We start from the raw sequence: 15,320 nt of genomic DNA, 5'->3' as shown, positions 1-15,320 counted from the left end.
TAATGTTAGAAATGAAAAGAAAAGTACTAATTAATAATAACAAATATAAACAAACCGTAACTTTTATTCTGTCCCTTACCACCATGCATGTCTGTTCAAACAAAACAAGCTGACCAAAAATAATTCTTTATGAACTTCTCGATTAACTAGAATTTCCCAAGAAACAATAACATATAAGAGAAGTTTTAGTCTGCAAACAAAACAAATACTTAAAACAGCTAACACAAAAGTAAAAAATAGATATCATAAATGATCATAAATTAAAGCCAGTAACTATCAATAGCTGTCGCTTACACTCACGAATGGCTGACCCGTACCATATTTTGGTCTTCCGCTTCACGTACAAATCTTGACCTATAACAATTCTAAATGATAATTACTATAACTTTCTTTAATCGTTATCTTACAATTTTCTTCTGTTAATAGTTAGTATTAGAAACACAAACAAAAACTGTAGAACTATCAGAAGACAAATTTCAGGCAGCAACTATGAACAAGCGGGAAGGTTTGATCATTTCTCTCCTGCTCCTGCCTCTCTCTCCGTCTCCCATATGGCCTTCCCATACACCAAGATGATATATATATATATATATATATATATATATATATATATATATATATATATATATATATATATATATATATATATGTATATATCAGGCCAATTCCCTGATCAACTTTGTCAACGTAGGTTGCATAAAATATACAAAATCACTAACCTCATTACAGGTTACTATATTATAAGAAATAATTTCATAGATTTTTGTTTATTCTCCATAGATTTGAGACACTTTAAAAGCCTAGCTTGTATACTAAGATTTTCATCCTCTGAGCGAAGCCATACAATAATCGTCCTTATCTACTCTGAGCATTGGATAGCCTCCTGATGATCAAGATTGCTGTTTTGGTTGTCCGTTTCCCTTGTTACTGCTGCGCCTCACTGCACACCTTACATGAGTGCCTTCCACAGTATTAGGGACAGCTGCTGGGCCTCACTGTAGCTACTTCTGGGACGGTTGCCAATCTTCCTCGTATTCCCTCATGATCACAGCGCCAAACCGACTCCCGCCATCAGGCCGAAACGCACAAACATTTCTGACAAAATTGAGACAACCGCTTTCGCGTCAGTTTTGACACCAAGTGAATTTATACGACAATTATGTTCAAGATGCTTGGTTTTTCGTTCATGGATTGAACAGAGGCAACCATCGATGGTTGCTACTGCCCAATCCATGAAGTCCCCCCCACCACGGAAAGGTAACCAAGCTTCGGGGGGGATGGGTGTTTACCCTGACGCCAACGGAGAAACTCAATATTAGTGCAGAGATCTTTTCCTCGGTAAAGAAAGTGTAGCCGGACTCCGCCCTCATGAGGTTACTGCACGACAGCAAAGATCACCCTTTGGTAGGCTGTGCTATAGGCAGCACAGCTCCGTCAAAGATCTCACTCCATAAGTGAACTTATATAGATTCCTTTTTTAACATTTTGTCTTGTCTATAAGGAACTCATCAGTTCTTCTCCAGTGAAAGCAAAAAATCATCGAGAAATTCATTTGTCTTCTCAATATCAGGATCTTGTGGCTCTGTGTGGGGGCCGGGGCTGGTGGGCTGTGTGTCTGGCTGTGTCTGGAGAGCGGGGCTGGTGGTCTCTGTGACTGGCTGTGTCTGGAGAGCGGGGCTGGTGGTCTCTGTGACTGGTTGTGTCTGGGGAGCGGGGCTGGTGGTCTCTGTGACTTGTTGTGTCTGGGAAGCGGGGCTGGTGGTCTCTGTGGCTGGCTGTGTCTGGAGATCAGGGGAAGTCTTGGGCATAAATTTCAATATACTCTGAGCGATATCGTCTCTCAACCGATCCCTCTCGATCTTCTCTTGCACGGCCTTCATGATACGTTTGGGCGGCTTTCTCCATTTTCTTTGCATTTCAGTTGGTGATCCTGCGCCATCGAGCCACATGATACCAGAATAGTATCGTTCCTGTTTCCCAACGGGTCCAATCTTGGTGTCACACATGATGCCGAGTGAACCCAAATGGCGGCCGATGTTTACGTTGGAAGCCACGGGCTCGTTATGTATCTTGCAGTAACTTTCATACCGTTGCTGCAGCTCTTTCCTGCTGATAAGGTACCGCTTCATAGTAATAGTCTTTCCCTTCATTTGAACGAAGGTATTCATGAAACTAACAAAGGAAGCCTTTCCTTTGTAATCCCGTTTGTAGTAACAGAAAGCCATTGAAGACGTGGATTGGGTCAGGCGAAGTTACACAGACTAACAAGATAGTCCTATAATCAATGATCCTGTATCAGCACTGAACTCGAAATACTTCAGAACGACAATTTCAACCCAAGGCTGGAGGGCCAATTGATGATATTCTCACGTCTTGCTCAACCAAGTAACCTCGGTTAGACCTTGTTTATATTTAAACATAGTAAAGCTAATATAGTGAAGCTTGATGATTCTATTTATATGTAAGTTGCAATGTAGTTTGTATAGATATATATATATATATATATATATATATATATATATATATATATATATATATATATATATATATATATATATATATATATATATATATATATATATATATATATATATATATATATATATATATATATATATATATATATATATATATATATATATATATATATATATATATATATATATATATATATAGAATACGAGAGGGGAGGATTTCCAGCCACCCGCTCCCTTTCCTTTTAGTCGCCTTCTACAACACGCAGAGAATACGTGGGAAGTATTCTTTCTCCCCTATCCCCAGGGATATGTATACATAAATGCCCACATACACATACAAAGACACACATTTTTTTTTTTTTTTTTTTCAAACTATTCGCCATTTCCCGCGTTAGCGAGGTAGCGTTAAGAACAGAGGACTGGGCCATTGAGGGAATATCCTCACCTGGCCCCCTTCTCTGTTCCTTCTTTTGGAAAATTAAAAAAAAAAGATTGAGATCGGAGGATTTCCAGCCCCCCGCTCTCTTCCCTTTTAGTCGCCTTCTACGACACGCAGGGAATACGTGGGAAGTATTCTTTCTCCCCTATCCCAAGACACACATATATGTACATATTCATACTTGCTTGCCCTCAACCAATTCTGTCGCCACCCGCCCCACAGCAAATAGCATCGCCACCCCCCTACTTCAGATAGGTTGTGACGGAAAAAAAAAAAAAAAAAAAAAAAAAAGCCAAATTCATTCACAATGTCTCTAGCTGTCATATGTAGTGCATCAAACCACAGCTCCCTATGCTTTTTTCCAAAGTAAAGCTTAGAGTAATAAAACTGCCACACAAGAATATATGAATAATCATCAAAAGTCTAAATGGCTAACAACAAACATATAGAAGCAAATTAGCCAAGAGAGACAAAATATTATGAAACTGATCAGCAAAATTAAGAAGTGAAGAACAGGGGATAAGAACACGTAATCATAGGCAACATCAATGAGATGGCATTGATAAAAGTTCAAAATAGGCTGTCCTGCACACTAGAAGTACAGGAAAAGGATGTTTGATGTATAATTATTCAACAGTTTATATGGGCTGACATCGATAAAAAATACAGCACTTCCCCAAAAAAGACTTTGGTTCAGGTATTCTTTCCTTGTGGGGGGAGAGAGAGAGAGAGAGAGAGAGAGAGAGAGAGAGAGAGAGAGAGAGAGAGAGAGAGAGAGAGAGAGAGAGAGAGAGAGAGTGTATACAAGATGACATTGCAAGTAATCAAATGCAAACATGCAAAATTATATGAAAAAGTCAAGAGAAAAGGTGAAAATAAAGACAGATCTGAAAACAAGCAACAATGTTTAAATACTGCTACACAAAGATTCATCAATGGGAAAATGGCAAGCCTAAAATAAAAACGTTTTTGTTTCCATAAACAGGAAAAATAGCATAGTCATCACAGAAATGCCAGATATTCAAGTATAAACCCTATCTTTGCTTTCAATGTTAGTCCACACACTGTTTAACCTATAATTCAATTTGTGTAACATTTGAATTCACCTCAATTCGAATGATACAACATAAATGAAAAATTTTCAAGAGAATCTTACACATTAAAGTTTCAGGGAGCCACAGAATGATAAGCCTTCTAAGCAAAAGGCAACACTTCCAACTTATGATTGTCATTGCCAAATAATGCTTAAATACCCAAGGTTTAGCTGTGAAAACTCCATTCAAAAATTACGTTATGTAATGCTTCCAGCAGGATCAGAAAATATTCAGCATTTCAGCTTCACACTTTTAAGGCACCAACTTGTTCACCATATACTTTTTTTTTTTTTTTTTTTGCTTGATCGTTGATTTCCATGTAGCACCATGCAAAGAAAGGCTGTGATGAACAATGCACCAAAACCACCGCTAAATCCACAACCAGATCCCACAGACCTCTCCATGATTTACCCTGAATGCTTCACAAGCACTGGCTCAGTCCAATGACAGCACGTCAGCCTCAGTATACTACATTCCAATTCACTATCCAGTGAAAGCTTTGAGACCTCCTGCATGTTCAGGCATCAATCGCTCAAAATCTTTCACTCCATCCTTCCCTCTCCACCTTTGTACTCCAACACTCCTTGTTCCCTCCACTTATGACAAGTAATCCTGTATGACAACCTTTCCTCACTTATCCTCTCCATGCCACACCATTTCAGCACATCATAAAAGTACATGCTTAATAAATACCTGACAAAGTTAAACATGATTCAAAATGAGACTGATTTTCATGTATCAAGACCATCCAGAGAGAGCTTTTGGAGTTCCCAAAACTCCAGAGTAAATTAACTCTTATTCAAACAAAATTTTCAATCAAAAGTGTCAGACTTAAAAGAATCTTTTCTGGTCTCCACATCCATAACTGAACAAAGAAAAAACTTCTCTAAATCTGTTTAACTGAAGGAAGCAGTAACCACACTGCCATATATATATATATATATATATATATATATATATATATATATATATATATATATATATATATATATATATATATATATATATAAATATATATATATATATATATATATATATTTTTTTTTTTTTTTTTTTTTTTATACTTTGTCGCTGTCTCCCGCGTTTGCGAGGTAGCGCAAGGAAACAGACGAAAGAAATGGCCCAACCCCCCCCCCCCCATACACATGTACATACACACGTCCACACACGCAAATATACATACCTACACAGCTTTCCATGGTTTACCCCAGACGCTTCACATGCCTTGCTTCAATCCACTGACAGCACGTCAACCCCTGTATACCACATGACTCCAATTCACTCTATTTCTTGCCCTCCTTTCACCCTCCTGCATGTTCAGGCCCCGATCACACAAAATCTTTTTCACTCCATCTTTCCACCTCCAATTTGGTCTCCCTCTTCTCCTCGTTCCCTCCACCTCCGACACATATATCCTCTTGGTCAATCTCTCCTCACTCATTCTCTCCATGTGCCCAAACCATTTCAAAACACCCTCTTCTGCTCTCTCAACCACGCTCTTTTTATTTCCACACATCTCTCTTACCCTTACGTTACTTACTCGATCAAACCACCTCACACCACACATTGTCCTCAAACATCTCATTTCCAGCACATCCATCCTCCTGCGCACATCTCTATCCATAGCCCACGCCTCGCAACCATACAACATTGTTGGAACCACTATTCCCTCAAACATACCCATTTTTGCTTTCCGAGATAATGTTCTCGACTTCCACACATTTTTCAAGGCTCCCAAAATTTTCGCCCCCTCCCCCACCCTATGATCCACTTCCGCTTCCATGGTTCCATCCGCTGACAGATCCACTCCCAGATATCTAAAACACTTCACTTCCTCCAGTTTTTCTCCATTCAAACTCACCTCCCAATTGACTTGACCCTCACCCCTACTGTACCTAATAACCTTGCTCTTATTCACATTTACTCTCAACTTTCTTCTTCCACACACTTCACCAAACTCAGTCACCAGCTTCTGCAGTTTCTCACATGAATCAGCCACCAGCGCTGTATCATCAGCGAACAACAACTGACTCACTTCCCAAGCTCTCTCATCCCCAACAGACTTCATACTTGCCCCTCTTTCCAGGACTCTTGCATTTACCTCCCTTACAACCCCATCCATAAACAAATTAAACAACCATGGAGACATCACACATCCCTGCCGCAAACCTACATTCACTGAGAACCAACCAATCACTTTCCTCTCTTCCTACACGTACACATGCCTTACATCCTCGATAAAAACTTTTCACTGCTTCTAACAACTTGCCTCCCATACCATATATTCTTAATACCTTCCACAGAGCATCTCTATCAACTCTATCATATGCCTTCTCCAGATCCATAAATGCTACATACAAATCCATTTGCTTTTCTAAGTATTTCTCACATACATTCTTCAAAGCAAACACCTGATCCACACATCCTCTACCACTTCTGAAACCGCACTGCTCTTCCCCAATCTGATGCTCTGTACATGCCTTCACCCTCTCAATCAATACCCTCCCATATAATTTACCAGGAATACTCAACAAACTTATACCTCTGTAATTTGAGCACTCACTCTTATCCCCTTTGCCTTTGTACAATGGCACTATGCACGCATTCCGCCAATCCTCAGGCACCTCACCATGAGTCATACATACATTAAATAACCTTACCAACCAGTCAACAATACAGTCACCCCCTTTTTTAATAAATTCCACTGCAATACCATCCAAACCTGCTGCCTTGCCGGCTTTCATCTTCCGCAAAGCTTTTACTACCTCTTCTCTGTTTACCAAATCATTTTCCCTAACCCTCTCACTTTGCACACCACCTCGACCAAAACACCCTATATCTGCCACTCTGTCATCAGACACATTCAACAAACCTTCAAAATACTCATTCCATCTCCTTCTCACATCACCGCTACTTGTTATCACCTCCCCATTTACGCCCTTCACTGAAGTTCCCATTTCCTCCCTTGTCTTACGCACCCTATTTACCTCCTTCCAGAACATCTTTTTATTCTCCCTAAAATTTACTGATAGTCTCTCACCCCAACTCTCATTTGCCCTTTTTTCACCTCTTGCACCTTTCTCTTGACCTCCTGTCTCTTTCTTTTATACTTCTCCCACTCAATTGCATTTTTTCCCTGCAAAAATCGTCCAAATGCCTCTCTCTTCTCTTTCACTAATACTCTTACTTCTTCATCCCACCACTCACTACCCTTTCTAAACAGCCCACCTCCCACTCTTCTCATGCCACAAGCATCTTTTGCGCAATCCATCACTGATTCCCTAAATACATCCCATTCCTCCCTCACTCCCCTTACTTCCATTGTTCTCACCTTTTTCCATTCTGTACACAGTCTCTCCTGGTACTTCCCCACACAGGTCTCCTTCCCAAGCTCACTTACTCTCACCACCTTCTTCACCCCAACATTCACTCCTCTTTTCTGAAAACCCATACTAATCTTCACCTTAGCCTCCACAAGATAATGATCAGACATCCCTCCAGTAGCACCTCTCAGCACATTAACATCCAAAAGTCTCTCTTTCGCACGCCTGTCAATTAACACGTAATCCAATAACGCTCTCTGGCCATCTCTCCTACTTACATAAGTATACTTATGTATATCTCGCTTTTTAAACCAGGTATTCCCAATCATCAGTCCTTTTTCAGCACATAAATCTACAAGCTCTTCACCATTTCCATTTACAACACTGAACACCCCATGCATATATATATATATATATATATATATATATATATATATATATATATATATATATATATATATATATATATATATATATATTCTTTCTTTCAAACTATTCGCCATTTCCCGCATTAGCGAGGTAGCGTTAAGAACAGAGGACTGGGACTTTGAGGGAATACCCTCACCTGGCCCAATTCTCTGTTCCTTCTTTTGGAAAAAAAAAAAAAAAAAAAAAAAAAAAAAAAAAACGGGAGGGGAGGATTTCCAGCCCCCCGCTCCCTCCCCTTTTAGTCGCCTTCTACGACACGCAGGGAATACGTGGGAAGTATTCTTTCTCCTCTATCCCCAGGGAATATATATATATATATATATATATATATATTTATATATATATATATATATATATATATATATATATATATATATATATATATATATATATATATATATATATATATATATATATATATATATATATATATATATATATATTTATATATATATATATATATATATATATATATATATATATATATATATATATATATATATATATATATATATATATATATATATATATATATATATATATATTTATATATATATATATATATATATATATATATATATATATATATATATATATATATATATATATATATATATATATATATATATATATATATCTTTTTTTTTTTCAATAATGGATGGAACTTAGCTCCAAAGGTGATTTTGTTGTTGGAGTGGGACCTCCAGCCATTCTGTCTACTTTTTCCCTTTCTAGACATGTGGTGGTGCAGTGGGTAGTGTGGCAACCCTCGTCTTCATCTTTTTGGGTGCAGGCTTGCAAACCTCGTGGAGTAGTTGTGGGGTTTGCTTCTTTGCTGCACCGTACATAGCCATCTGGGCGTAGCTATCTACCTGGGCTGGTAGGTCAGCCAGCATAGCTACACGCTCACTCGGTACCTGGGCTAGTGGACGAGCAGCCTTCCTTTCTTCCATGGCTACAGTCTGCCTAACGACCTGGGGTTGTGGAGCAGCCATCCTTACTACCACCCAGGTTGGTTGGGCAGCCTTCTTTCGTTTCTTTGCTACACCTTTCTGGTTGGGCTGGTTGGGCAACCTTCTTTTTCCTCTTCTTCGATACAACCTGCCAACCGAATTCGTCTGCTGGTGGGTCCGTTTCTTTCATGGATACAACCTCTGTAGCCACTTGGGCTGGCCGGTCAACCTTCGGTTGTAGGTAAAAGTATATATATAGAATAATGTGGTTATCATCAGCAGCCAGAGGCCATTCCTCCCTCCTTGCCTGCAGAGTTCTTGATTTTCTGGAAAGTTCTACGAGATTCTGGTAAGATAAATACCATTGAGAGGACGTTGTTAGGGGACAGTCAGGTTCAGTTTAGAGTTGGTTGTGGGATGGTTCTTTTACTGTGTCGTATCAGCCAGATGGGTATTTCTTTTTCAGAATTTTCGTTAAAGTTTAGGTTTTCTAGAGGCATAATCTAGAACACTATTTTCCATATGTTTATCATTTTTCTTGTTATAGTTTCATTATCATCATTAGTTTTGTTATTGTTGACTTTCAGATATTTGATGTAATGTTTGTGATTCCCGTGGAAGTGTCTGACATCTTGCTAGAAGACTTTCTGGTCACAATATTTCTGCACTGGGGAGTTGATCGTATTCTTTTATTGCAGGTTTTGTTATTATCTTGCTTTACATTAAGGTCTACTGGAGGTTTTCCCAATGCTGGTTGAACATATGTCCAGCAACAGGAGATGGCGTAAGATACAGTATTGATGAAACTTATCTATCTGTATAACTATCTAAATATCGCTCTATCAGTCTATCAATCTAACTATCTATCTATCTATATATCTATCTATCTTTATCTGAAAGTCAACAATAATAAAATCATTGATATATGAAGTATAACAACGTCCTCTCAATGGCAATTATCTCACCAGAATCTTCTAGAACCTTCAAGAAAACTATGAACTCTGTAGGCAAGGAGGGAGGAATGGTCTCCGGCTATTGATAAAACCATATTATTCCATATATATGTTTATATATACATATTTATGTATATATATGAATGTATATATAACGTACAGAATAATGCGGCCATCATCAGTATCGAAGAAAACTGAAAAGATGAGGTCCCACCGAGATTCGAACTCGGATTGCTGGATCCAGAGTCCAGAGTGCTAACCCTTACACCATGGGACCTGATAAGAAAAGATGTGATTTCATCTAAATGTTTTACATATAATCAACCAGAGGCCATTCCTCCCTCCCTGCCTGCAGGGTTCAAGGTTTTCTAGAAGGTTCTCGAAGATTCTGGTAAGATCATTACCTTTGAGAGGTCGTCGTTAGGTGACAGTCAGGTTCACTCTATGGTTGGTGTTTGTAGTTGGTTGTCCGAGGATGTTGTTATACTTGATCAATTTTGTAATTGTTGACTTTCAGGTAGGAAGTACTCATTTACGATGCATCCTTGTACTCACAACAACCTTATGAGTCATTTCAAGATTTATCTTCACTACAACTTTATCTTCACTACACCATTAAGGTTGAAGTCAATGGTCACAATCACTACAACCTCAAGACGACTGGTCTTATACCTAACCCATATCATCACTACATCCATGTACATGTATTTCTTGCAGAATAACGCAGATATCAATGATTTCTGTGAAAATTGACATATACAGCCTTACGTATCTATCGATCTATCCAATATCTTTTTTTTACACATCTATCTATCTACTATCTATCTATCTATCTATGTAAATCAGAAAGTCAACAACAATATCATTAATGATACGTATAACTACGTCCTCTCAATGGCAGTTCCTACCCAGAATCTTCGAGAACCTTCTAGAAAACCTTGAACCCTGCAGGCAGGGAGGGAGGAATGGCCTCTGGTTGATTATATGTAAAACATTTAGATGAAATCACATCTTTTCTTATCAGGTCCCATGGTGTAAGGGTTAGCACTCTGGACTCTGGATCCAGCAATCCGAGTTCGAATCTCGGTGGGACCTCCATCTTTTCAGTTTTCTTCGATACTGATGATGGCCACATTATTCTGTACGTTATATATACATTCATATATATACATAAATATGTATTTATAAACATATATATATGGAATAATATGGTTTTATCAATAGCCGGAGACCATTCCTCCCTCCTTGCCTGCAGAGTTCATAGTTTTCTGGAAGGTTCTAGAAGATTCTGGTGAGATAATTGCCATTTACAGGACGTTGTTATACTTCATATATCTATGATTCTATTATTGTTGACTTTCAGATAAAGATAGATAGATAAATAGGTAGATAGATAGTTATATTGATAGATAGATAGAGCGATATTTAGATAGGTATATAGATAGATAAGTTTCATCAATACTGTATCTTACGCCAACTCCTGTTGCTGGACATATGTTCAACCAGCATTGGGAAAACCTCCAGTAGACCTTAATGTAAAGCAAGATAATAACAAAACCTGCAATAAAAGAATACGATCAACTCCCCAGTGCAGAAATATTGTGACCAGAAAGTCTTCTAGCAAGATGTCAGACACTTCCACGGGAATCACAAACATAACATTAAATATCTGAAAGTCAACAATAACAAAACTAATGATGATAATGAAACTATAACAAGAAAAATGATAAACATATGGAAAATAGTGTTCTAGATTATGCCTCTAGAAAACAAACTTTAACGAAAACTGTGAAAAGAAATACCCATCTGGCTGATACGACACAGTAAAAGAACCATCCCACAACCAACTCTAAACTGAACCTGACTGTCCCCTAACAACGTCCTCTCAATGGTATTTATCTTACCAGAATCTCGTAGAACTTTCCAGAAAATCAAGAACTCTGCAGGCAAGGAGGGAGGAATGGCCTCTGGCTGCTGATGATAACCACATTATTCTATATATATACTTTTACCTACAACCGAAGGTTGACCGGCCAGCCCAAGTGGCTACAGAGGTTGTATCCATGAAAGAAACGGACCCACCAGCAGACGAATTCGGTTGGCAGGTTGTATCGAAGAAGAGGAAAAAGAAGGTTGCCCAACCAGCCCAACCAGAAAGGTGTAGCAAAGAAACGAAAGAAGGCTGCACAACCAACCTGGGTGGTAGTAAGGATGGCTGCTCCACAACCCCAGGTCGTTAGGCAGACTGTAGCCATGGAAGAAAGGAAGGCTGCTCGTCCACCAGCCCAGGTACCGAGTGAGCGTGTAGCTATGCTGGCTGACCCACCAGCCCGGGTAGATAGCTACGCCCAGATGGCTATGTCGGGTGCAGCAAAGAAGCAAACCCCACAACTACTCCACGAGGTTTGCAAGCCTGCACCCAAAAAGATGAAGACGAAGGTTGCCACACTACCCACTGCACCACCACATGTCTAGAAAGGGAAAAGGTGGACAGAATGGCTGGAGGTCCCACTCCAACAGCAAAATTACCTTAGGAGCTAAGTTCCATCCATTATTGAAAAAAAAAAAAAAAATATATATATATATACATATATATATATATATATATATATATATATGTATATATATATATATATATATATATATATATATATATATATATATATATATATATATATATATAAATATATATATAAATATATATATATATATATATATATATATATATATATATATATATATATATATATATATATATATATATATATATATATATATATATATATATATATATATATATATATATATATATATATATATATATATATATATATATATATATATATATATATATGTATATATATATATATATATATATATATATATATATATATATATATATATATATATATATATATATATATATATATATATATATATATATATATATATATATATATATATATATATATATATATATATATATATATATATATATATATTATCCCTGGGGATAGGGGATTAAGAGTACTTCCCACGTATTCCCTGCGTGTCGTAGAAGGCGACTAAAAGGGGAGGGAGCGGGGGGCTGGAAATCCTCCCCTCTCGGTTTTTTTTTTTTTAATTTTCCAAAAGAAGGAACAGAGAATTGGGGCAGGTGAGGGTATTCCCTCAAAGGCCCAGTCCTCTGTTCTTAACGCTACCTCGCTAATGCGGGAAATGGCGAATAGTTTGAAAGAAAGAAAGAATATATATATATATATATATATATATATATATATATATATATATATATATATATATATATATATATATATATATATATGCATATATACAAACTACATTGCAACTTACATATAAATAGAATCATCAAGCTTCACCATATTAGCTTTACTATATTTAAATATAAACAAGGTCTAACCGAGGTTACTTGGTTGAGCAAGACGTGAGAATATCATCAATTGGCCCTCCAGCCCTGGGTTGAAATTGTCGTCCTGACGTGTGTAACTTCGCCTGACCCAATCCACGTCTCCAATGGCTTTCTGTTACTACAAACGGGATTACAAAGGAAAGGCTTCCTTTGTTAGTTTCATGAATACCTTCGTTCAAATGAAGGGAAAGACTATTACTATGAAGCGGTACCTTATCAGCAGGAAAGAGCTGCAGCAACGGTATGAAAGTTACTGCAAGATACATAACGAGCCCGTGGCTTCCAACGTAAACATCGGCCGCCATTTGGGTTCACTCGGCATCATGTGTGACACCAAGATTGGACCCGTTGGGAAACAGGAACGATACTATTCTGGTATCATGTGGCTCGATGGCGCAGGATCACCAACTGAAATGCAAAGAAAATGGAGAAAGCCGCCCAAACGTATCATGAAGGCCGTGCAAGAGAAGATCGAGAGGGATCGGTTGAGAGACGATATCGCTCACAGTATATTGAAATTTATGCCCAAGACTTCACCTGATCTCCAGACACACCCAGCCACAGAAACCACCAGCCCCGCTTCCCAGACACAGCAAGTCACAGAGACCACCAGCCCCGCTTCCCAGACACAGCAAGTCACAGAGACCACCAGCCCCGCTTCCCAGACACAGCAAGTCACAGAGACCACCAGCCCCGGTCCCCAGACACAACCAGTCACAGAGACCACCAGCCCCGATCTCCAGACACAGCCAGACACACAGCCCACCAGCCCCGGCCCCCACACTGAGCCACAAGATCCTGATATTGAGAAGACAAATGAATTTCTCGATGATTTTTTGCTTTCACTGGAGAAGAACTGATCAGTTCCTTTTAGACAGAACAAAATGTTAAAAAAGGAATCTATATAAGTTCACTTATGGAGTGAGATCTTTGACGGAGCTGTGCTGCCTATAGCACAGCCAACCAAAAGGTGATCTTTGCTGTCGTGCAGTAACCTCATGAGGGAGGAGTTTGGCTACACTTTCTTTACCGAGGAAAAGATCTCTGCACTAATATTGAGTTTCTCCGTTGGCGTCAGGGTAAACACCCATCCCCCCCGAAGCTTGGTTACCTTTCCGTGGTGGGGGGGACTTCATGGATTGGGCAGTAGCAACCATCGTTGGTTGCTTCTGTTCAATCCATGAACGAAAAACCAAGCATCTTGAACGTAATTGTCGTATAAATTCATTTGGTGTCAAAACTGACGCGAAAGCGGTTGTCTCAATTTTGTCAGAAATGTTTGTGCGTCTCGGCCTGATGGCGGGAGTCGGTTTGGCGCTGTGGTCATGAGGGAATACGAGGAAGATTGGCAACCGTCCCAGAAGTAGCTACAGTGAGGCCCAGCAGCTGTCCCTAATACTGTGGAAGGCACTCATGTAAGGTGTGCAGTGAGGCGCACCAGTAACAAGGGAAACGGACAACCAAAACAGCAGTCTTGATCATCAGGAGGCTATCCAATGCTCAGAGTAGATAAGGACGATTATTGTATGGCTTCGCTCAGAGGATGAAAATCTTAGCAGTGAAAATCAACAAGTAAAATAACTAGTAGTTAGTGGTAGTGAAGTGGAATTACCGCATTTCTGTGGTCTTAATATTAAAACGAAACTTTTCGTTTTCTCCTTCAATCTAGAGGTGTTGTAGACCACCATCCTTAAGGTTGTAAGGTAATGGTAAGTACAAGGTTATGACCTCAGCAAATTTGTGATGGAAAGTGCAGGAAATGTGGTAATGTATATAATATAAATTATATAGTTGTATGATAAATGTGTAATAAGATTTGGTCTTCTCTGTTCCCGTTCATTAATTCAAATACAGGTAAGTTTTCTCTCTAACGAGGTGGGATAAGCTACGTGCACTCGGCTTGTAAATGTGGTGACTTTCCCTTCATTACCACAATGGTGTGCTGAACTGAAGATGTAGAATTCCGTAGACGGAACTAAGATAGGAAATCAGTCTACATCAAAAATTGAAGGCGCCGCTCTGTATGTGTGTGTGTGTGTGTGTGTGTGTGTGTGTGTGTGTGTGTAGCCCCTGGGTTCATGTTGGCCACAGCCACCCACCGGCCGGTGGTCAAGTCGGTGGGCGGTGTGTGTGTGTGTGTGTGTGTGTGTGTGTGTGTGTGTGTGTGTAGCCCCTGGGTTCATGTTGGCCACAGCCACCCACCGGCCGGTGGTCAGGTCAGT

General features: G+C 38.9%; 2 non-coding genes across 2 annotated transcripts; one reads left to right on the top strand and one right to left on the bottom strand.

Annotated features, from left to right (window-relative positions):
• Positions 1-9,873: 9,873 nt before the first annotated feature.
• Positions 9,874-9,945, bottom strand: TRNAQ-CUG (transfer RNA glutamine (anticodon CUG)). Its single transcript has one exon. It is a non-coding gene; the product is annotated as a tRNA-Gln (tRNA).
• A 746-nt stretch (positions 9,946-10,691) lies between these two features.
• Positions 10,692-10,763, top strand: TRNAQ-CUG (transfer RNA glutamine (anticodon CUG)). Its single transcript has one exon. It is a non-coding gene; the product is annotated as a tRNA-Gln (tRNA).
• Positions 10,764-15,320: the final 4,557 nt, after the last annotated feature.

The sequence above is a fragment of the Panulirus ornatus genome, chromosome 42, assembly GCF_036320965.1.
Source record: "Panulirus ornatus isolate Po-2019 chromosome 42, ASM3632096v1, whole genome shotgun sequence".
NCBI classification, from domain to species: Eukaryota; Metazoa; Arthropoda; class Malacostraca; order Decapoda; family Palinuridae; genus Panulirus; species Panulirus ornatus.
The sequence above is the reverse complement of the archived record's forward strand: the minus strand, read 5'-3'. Positions and strand labels throughout refer to the sequence as shown.